The sequence below is a fragment of the Calidris pugnax genome, unplaced genomic scaffold (genome assembly GCF_001431845.1).
Source record: "Calidris pugnax isolate Ruff unplaced genomic scaffold, ASM143184v1 scaffold44, whole genome shotgun sequence".
Classification (NCBI taxonomy): domain Eukaryota; kingdom Metazoa; phylum Chordata; class Aves; order Charadriiformes; family Scolopacidae; genus Calidris; species Calidris pugnax.
This window is the reverse complement of record NW_015094506.1, coordinates 47,955,867-47,964,004: the sequence shown is the minus strand read 5'-3', so window position 1 is coordinate 47,964,004 and position 8,138 is coordinate 47,955,867.

The window sequence follows — 8,138 nt, the reverse complement described above, 5'->3', positions numbered from 1 at the left end:
CCTTTGGTCAAATGATTTCTTACGATATCTGTGAAACAGATTTCCAAAAGCCCAGAAAGTGAGGACTGAGGATCCTGGTCCTCAGTGGACTCTCATAAGTGCAGACTCAACCAGACAAAGTGAGGACAGGTTTACGTATGTTTTACACTCAAAGGAGAACAACCTCCAAATTTCAAACTTGTTATTAAAAATGATGGGAAACACTCTCTCTCTCCCACCTCTCTGTACTCCTATTCCCCCTGTATCCAAATATCCTCCTGTTCTTCTTACTCTTTGGGACATTTGAATTAAGCTCCATGCTTATGGTTATTAATAATCTCAATCAAATGCTAGATTCAACATTTCTTCTATCTCTTCTCTTTCCTGCCAGCCAGTGACTTTCTATATGATTCAGAGTCCCACCCTGAGGTTCAGTCCATCTCTATCTCTAGTTTTAAAAAGAAACAGGTGATGTTTTCATAGCTGAGTTGTATTAGAATTAAAAATAACCATGTTACATTAAATGAAGTTGTCTGATTTCTGATGTAATTTAATACACAGGAAAAATCTTTTGGATTAATATTTGTATGACTTGCTCCAGAACTGCTGACTGTGATCAGCTGTGTATCAGGTCAGGACATTTCATTTCTGGCTCTATTCCATCTTTACTCTCTACTTTCAATCTGTTTCTAATGACTCGTTCTTTTGGTTGTTAAGTTTAAAATCACTACAAGTGTTTAAAAGGACATCTCTTTGTAGTACTGTAGTTAATAAAATTCAAACTGATTTTCAAGGAGGAATGGGAATATGAAATTAAAAATAGAAAAATAAAAATCTGAGGGCTCATAAATCATAGTGTTTGCCACATAAAGAATGGACAGGAAGTTTTTCTGCTTGAAACTCCCTACCAAGGGATATTAATGTAATCTCTAATACAAGTTCCTCTGATTTTTGAATAGTTATAACATCTCAATAAAACTGAAATAAGAATACAAGAAAGGCATTGAGATGCTGGACCATGTCCAGAGAATGGCAGCAAAGCTGGTGTAGCGTCTAGAGCACAAGTCTTATGAAGAGCAATTGAGGGAACTTGGGTTGTTCAGCCTGGAGAAAAGGAGGCTGAGGCAGACCTTCTTGCTATACCCCTCCCTGAAAGGAGGTTGTAGCGAGGTGGGAGTTGGTCTTTTCTCCCAAGTAACAGGCAATAAGACAAGAGGAAACAACCTCAGGTTTTGCCAGGGGAGGTTTTAGGATGGATATGAGGAAAAATTTCTACACCAAAAGGGTTATCAAAGATTGGAACAGGTGCCCAGGGAAGTGATTGAAACACTGTCCCTGGAGGAGGTATTTAAAAGACCTGTAGCTGTGGCACTTAGGGAAGTAGTTTAGTGGTGGACTTGACAGTGTTAGATTAGGAGTTAGACCTTATCATCTTAAAGGTCTTTTCCAATCTAAATAATTCTATGAAATTGTTGTGGGTTTTTTCCTTTTTTTCCCCTTCTTGCCACTAAAGAATTGGTAATGGCTTCATACAACTCAATAGTCTAGGAGATTGTGCTCATATCAGAGGGGTATAAGGTTCAGTCTTTTCTGTGTTTGAAAATATTTGTGTCTTGGCTAGTGGTACGGTTTTCTGATACAAGAAATTCTGCATGGAATAAACTCCCTTGTTCTCCTCTCTTCTCTCTCCAGCTATAAGCAGCTGATTTAAATCTGTGTCTTACAGGTAGATAGAAGGCTGTTGTAATCAACAGATAATTGGACTTGATTTTTCAAAAAGAAAACATGTCAAAGTCCTAATTTCCATTACTTCATTATTGTTGAAATTGCACAAAATAAAGATTAATTTGAAGGGAAATTATGTAGAAGACCTAAATGAAATTTTATTTGCTATACTGTTTTTCAAGTAAGTGAACATAGCTATTTCTCTAACTTTTCTGCTAATAATAAGCATAGACTTATTTTCCAATACTTCTCTGAAGTAAAATAATAGTTTTATCTATATTATGAAATGGACGTACACAAGAAATACACATTTAATTCAACAGTCCTAAAAGGAAATATTTTTAAAATGCTTTTTTTTTTTTTTTTTGGAGTAAGAAGTGTTTTTAAAGGGCAGATTCTCTAATCATGATAGTAGTTTTCATTAAAAAATCATACTGTGAAATTGACAAGTATGAAATCTTAAATAATGATGGAAGTAATAGAAAACTAAATATTTCAGACTGAAACAAGCAGTTACTTTACCAAAAAAAAAAAAGAAAAAAAAAAAGAACAGGCAAACCCACTTTTTTGCATTTGTTTGAATAAAATGTTAGCAAGAAGGAGCAATATCTTGTGCAAAAGCTACCATTGACCACAACTCTCTTAGAAAGCATCTTCTTACATGGCTTACATCTCTTTTCTGCAAGCCAAATTAAGGCTTTTAATAATTCATTAACATGAACTTTACAGACCACAAAAGAATTAAGGATTTGTGCCAAATTCTGGATGTCAAGACAGTTATGTTAACACATTAAAATATCATGTTTGGTAGGCATTAAAATGATGTATAGTGTCCTAGAATGATGTAAAAGTCTCTGAAAGCATTATGGGCAAGATAGTTTAAAGGGATAGAGTCATAATTAATTGCCTTTGAAACCATATATTAATAACAGAAGGAAGAGACAAAATTTTGAATGAGCATTGCTATCTGTAAAATGCCCCTGATATACGTAACTTAGTTTTAATTAAAAGATGTCAGCTTTTCAGGAACTTCCTATCAAAATTATTTAACTCTCTCAGACTCGCCGGTTTTCAGTACTCCTGAAGTTCCCTGCTAAAGGCCTTCTAACTCTGCAGTGTAAGACAAACTTCAAGTATGAGAGAGGGATCTGAACAGACTGGATCAATGGGCCAAGGCCAATGGGATGAGGTTTAATAAGGCCAAGTGCTGGGTCCTGCATTTCGGTCACTCTACAGGCAACTCTACAGGCTTGGGGAAGAGTGGCTGGAAAGCTGCCCATCAGAAAAGGACCTGGGAGCGTTGGTGGACAGCCGGCTTAACATGAGCCAGCAGTCTGCCCAGGTGGCCAAGAAGGCCAACAACATCCTGACCTGTATCAGGAATAGCGTGGCCAGCAGGAGTAGGGAAGTGATGGTGCCTCTGTACTCGGCACTGGTGAGGCCTCACCTCGAATACTGTGTTCAGTTTTGGGCCCCTCACTACAGGAAGGACATTGAAGTGCTGGAGCATGTCCAGAGGAGAGCCACCAAGCTAGTGAGGGGTCTAGAGAACAAGTCATACTAGGAGACCTTTGGAGATCCCTTCTGGCCTAGACAATTCTATGATTCTATGATTCTATGTTTAGTTTGGAGAAGAGGAGGCTGAGGGGAGACCTCATTGCCCTCTACAACTACCTGAAAGGAGGTTGTATAGAGGTGGGGGTTGGCCTCTTCTCCCAAGGGATTAATGACAGGACCAGAGGAAATGGTCTGAAGTTGCGGCAGGGGAGGTTTAGATTAGATATTAGGAAGAGGTGGAGGAGTCACCATCCCTGGAGGTATTTAAGAAATTGTTTGTGGGGTTTTTTTTTTTTTTTTTTTTTGTTTTTTTTTTTTTTTTTGTTTTTTGTTTTTTGTTGTTTTTGTGGTTGGACTCGATGATCTCAGAGGTCCCTTCCAACCATGATGATTCTGTGATTCTGTGATATTAATAAAAAAGCATTGTTGGTTTTTTTGTATTTTATGGAAGGCAAAGCACTGGCTTTTATCTAACATGAAGAAAAATATTTTATGGGAAAAAAAGTGAATCAAAGTCCCCCAGCATTTTGGTTTTTTACACTTCCAACTTCGTTTGCTTTTGAGTTGCTACTTTGTATTGGCTTTAATACTCAAACTTTCCTACTTATTTCACCTAAAATGATGCTGTACCCATCCATATTGTTTCACCCTGAAATAATTCAAAACAAATAAGGATTCATATCACTGTAGTGAAGTACTCACAATCTGTTATATGTTTGCTGTCAGTATTTCCCTCACTGGAATCCTGCTGATAACAGATTTTTCCCAGGAGAAGAAAATTCAACTTTTGCCTTTATTGTGGACTTGCAGAATAACGAAGGCTGAAAGGGACACTGGGAGGTGAGTACTGTGTGTATCGGGGTGGATTATTGTTCAAGACAGCTAGCCCATAAACTGAGAGGAAGGTGGGAAAATGGCCCTGGTGCAGCTAAAAAGAGAAGCAGAAAACAGGCTGGAGAGGACTGGTGAGGCCTGAAGGAGTCCTGTGTGAGAATTAACTGTTTTCAGAAGACAGGGAGAAGCAGGCAAGATAAATCAGGCAACAATTGGTACCAAACCTGGAGAAAGGCAAAGCTGTTACATCATAAAAGTTTGTTTTATTTTATTACTCTTCAAATATCAATATCCTAATAGTTTTTCCTTTCTGCTGAGTTGCAGTAAGGACTTGGAGGTCTCAGGCTGCTTTTTACTGTGAAGGAAAATGTATAATATGAAGTCTGGGTTTATTTCAAGGTTGAGACAACTTTTATTTGCATTCACGCAAAAAAAAGAGATTTAAAAAAGCATGCCAGGCACACTCTTCTTTAGGTTACTTTCCTTTCCAGACACTCAATACCAACTTCACAGCTCTACCTCAAGGAGTAAATTTAAACAAAACTCAAACTGGAACATCGTACAAACTGCTCACTAGTTGTATTAAGGAACATTTCAGAATAAACAATTGAAATTGTGAAATGCAAGAATTCTTGATACTGTTTAGTGTTCAAATGGCAGTATAACAGTCTTGTATGAAGTACAGCTGATTGTCTCCATTGAACTTCTATATTTTTCTGTGCTGCTGTCTGCTCTCAGGGAGGACAACAGGCAGGTTGCATCCTTCTTCTTAGGTTGTAAGGAATATCATCAGTGTCTTTCTGTTCTTTTCCATTTTATTGAAGCTAATGACATCTCCAACAGATTACACGCATATGGAAAATAGTGAACAGCCCAGAGAAGATACATATAAACAGTTTTTTTAGTTTACATTCTCAGTTCAACATTCACTTTGATGATTTCCATTTATTTTTTTTTCTCTTAATTGTCACAGAATCATAATCCCTTTCATGGATCTCTATATATTAAAAAATGATAAATAGATCACAGTTATCTCAAGGATAAGAATGATTTTCAATAAGTGTTGAACAGTTGGACAGCTCTGCTGGAAATAAACTTGGTCTAAATCTATCCCAGATGTATTCAATCTGACACCAATTGTACAGAACCTTAGAAAACACTTCTTGTGAAGGTCTGCAGGGTTCAATAGTGCTACCTCTTGGGAGTTCACTGTGTTACTGTAAGTCTGTTTGACATGGGCTTTACACAGAGCTCATAAATCAGTGCAGAAGAGCATGGTGAAAGGAGATCTGGGATTACTTGGTTGACAGAGATAACCTTATTCCTGTCATTTCACCACCAAAGTCTATCTTTTGGATGTTTTTTTCTTTGCAAGAACTGGATTTATCCAGAAACATGTGTAAGATGCTGGCATGAGTGGTAATGATGACAGAACAAATCATGAGTTCTGTTAGAGAATCTCATTGTTATCTTACTGGTTTAAGAAAGATGACATACAAAAACTATTTTGAAGGATTTCAGAGTAAAATACCTTAAAATAGGTAGCATTATTGTATGCTGATATGTGAATCTTCCAATCTATAGATTAATTTGTGTTCTTTCTATCTAGGAACAACTAAGGAATGTAGTTTTAAGGATGGACTACTACAAGACAGTCTATTATTAGGCAAATTTTAAGGAGAAAACCCTGATGAATATTTTAGTCTTCCAAGTACTGTTAAGCTTGAAGCTACATATATTTATTAACTTTTCAAGTGTATGTTTTCTAGCATTGCAGTTAAGCTTTGTACCTACAAGGGAGAACTCCAGTCTGCTCCTGGGTAACACAGTCTGATAGCTAAGAAGATGATGATAATTCTCTTTAGTGCCACCTCATTCCTCCACAAATACCTCAAATTCACATACACCACCAATATCATGTTGTCTTAAAATACTATTTTCAGATTATTTGTCCTGTATTTTATAATCTGATTAAGAAAACTCAGAAAGCTGATGTTTCTATACTGGCTTTAATTCCCGATAGAATCTCATTTCCTTTAGTTAATATCACTGTATTTTTCTAATTTAAGGGCAGGTGGTTGCATTTCAACTGCTCCCCTACACTTACAAGCTGACAGAAATTCAGTAAGTTCATTTATGGGAATCATGAATTTCATTCTCCACAAGGATTTTAATGCTCATTAAACTAGATGTCATGACACTTAGTGTAAATGCAACATGGTTCTCTGGATTACTGTTTTTTTAAAACATCCAGAGTGGGGGAAGATGATATTTTGCTCATCGATCTGTGTCTTGAGTAAGAGCTAGTACTTGTTTCTGTTAAATGCAGCCAATGGAGAATGTAAAACTGCTGTGTTTTACACAGCTTTAAGGAACAAAATTGTGCAGATGAAGGACTGGCATATCTTTAGGTACACCTGGATACATATTTAAATACATCATTAAGGATTTTTTGAATTTTTTAAACTTCTAATCTTAATGTTTTGATATCTTTATACCTTATATACAGTAACATTAGAGTAGAAATGTGATGGACAGCAAGTTTAATTAATTGAGTGTTGGAGGGCTAGTAACAGGAGATGATTTGTATTTAGCACAACTATGACATTCAGTGTTCTAAAACTCACTAACTAGGTTCTTGCTTCTCGGTAAAACCTAACAGGTAAAATAACATCGACCTATATGCCAGCAATGTTGTGTCAGAATAAAGGATGTAAACATTTTTTTGTGTAAATACTTGTTTCTGATGCAATTTTTTTCAATTATTTTTACTGATATCTGAATTCAGTAGCATTGAGTATTTTCTTATTGCACTAATAATGTGCTATTAATTCACCTTGTTAAAGTATCTAAACAAGATAAATCAAAAGATATCTTTTTCAATTTGCAACACAACCAACATCTGATTTTTTTTTCTGATCTTGCAGGTGATTTTTTGTCCAATTGAAAGTGCTCTTTCTAGTGCCTTTTGAGTTAATGTTTCACACATGCAAAAAGATACAATCTCAAATGCACTGAATTTCATTTAAACTCACCATGGAGATCAAACATTTATTTTTCAAATAGTAGTTTGAAAAATATGCTAACTGGTTAAATCTAGAATGGAAGCGCTTCACAACTTTTTTGCTTCTTTTACTGTAACATATTCTTTATATGTATCATGCAATCTGCAACACTGCAAATAGAACAAATCAGAACAGGCAGTAGCTAACTGATTAACACTCATTCAATAATAAAAAAAAAATAATAGTGTGTGTGAATTATAATTAGCCATATGTGTTTACAATAAAAATCCAAAATAAGGTGATACTGGCTTTACCAGTTCTTTTTAGTATGCAAAACTGCCCACATAACATATAATGCTGTGCAGATTTGAAGCTGTTGTGCATGTCTGGTCCTAAATGTAATAATTTAAATATATTTTAAAATAAATGTTTGGTGTCCTATAGGATGAAAGCAACAAGGAAGTGATCCTTCCCCTCTGCTCAGCACTGGTGAGACACATCTGGAGTACTGTGTCCAGGTCTGTACTCCCCAGCACACAAGACACATGGACTTACTGGAGAGAGCTCAACAAAGGCTACAACGATGAAGGAAATGGTGAGACAGATGGGACTGTTTAGCCTGGAGAAGAGAAGTCTCAGGGTCAGAGAGGTGCAGAGAGAACAGAACCAGGGTCTTTCCAGTGGTGCCCAGGGACAGGACCAGAGTCAATGGGCACAAACTTAAACACAGGAGGTGCCGTCTGAACATCAGGGAACACTTTTTTACTTTGAAGGTGACTGAGCACTGGCACAGGTTACCCAGGGAGGTTGTAGAGCCTCCGTGCTTGGAGATATTAAGAAACTACTTGGACACATCCTGGGCAACCTGGTCTAGATGGCCCTGATTGAGCATACGGAGTGAACAAGATGATCCCCACAGGTCCCTTGCTACCTCAACCATTCTGTGATTTTGTGATTCTGTAGGACTCTCATTAGATCAACTTTTTATTAGTATTTCATAATCAACATTGTGAAATGTGATATGTTTATATTTGTTAT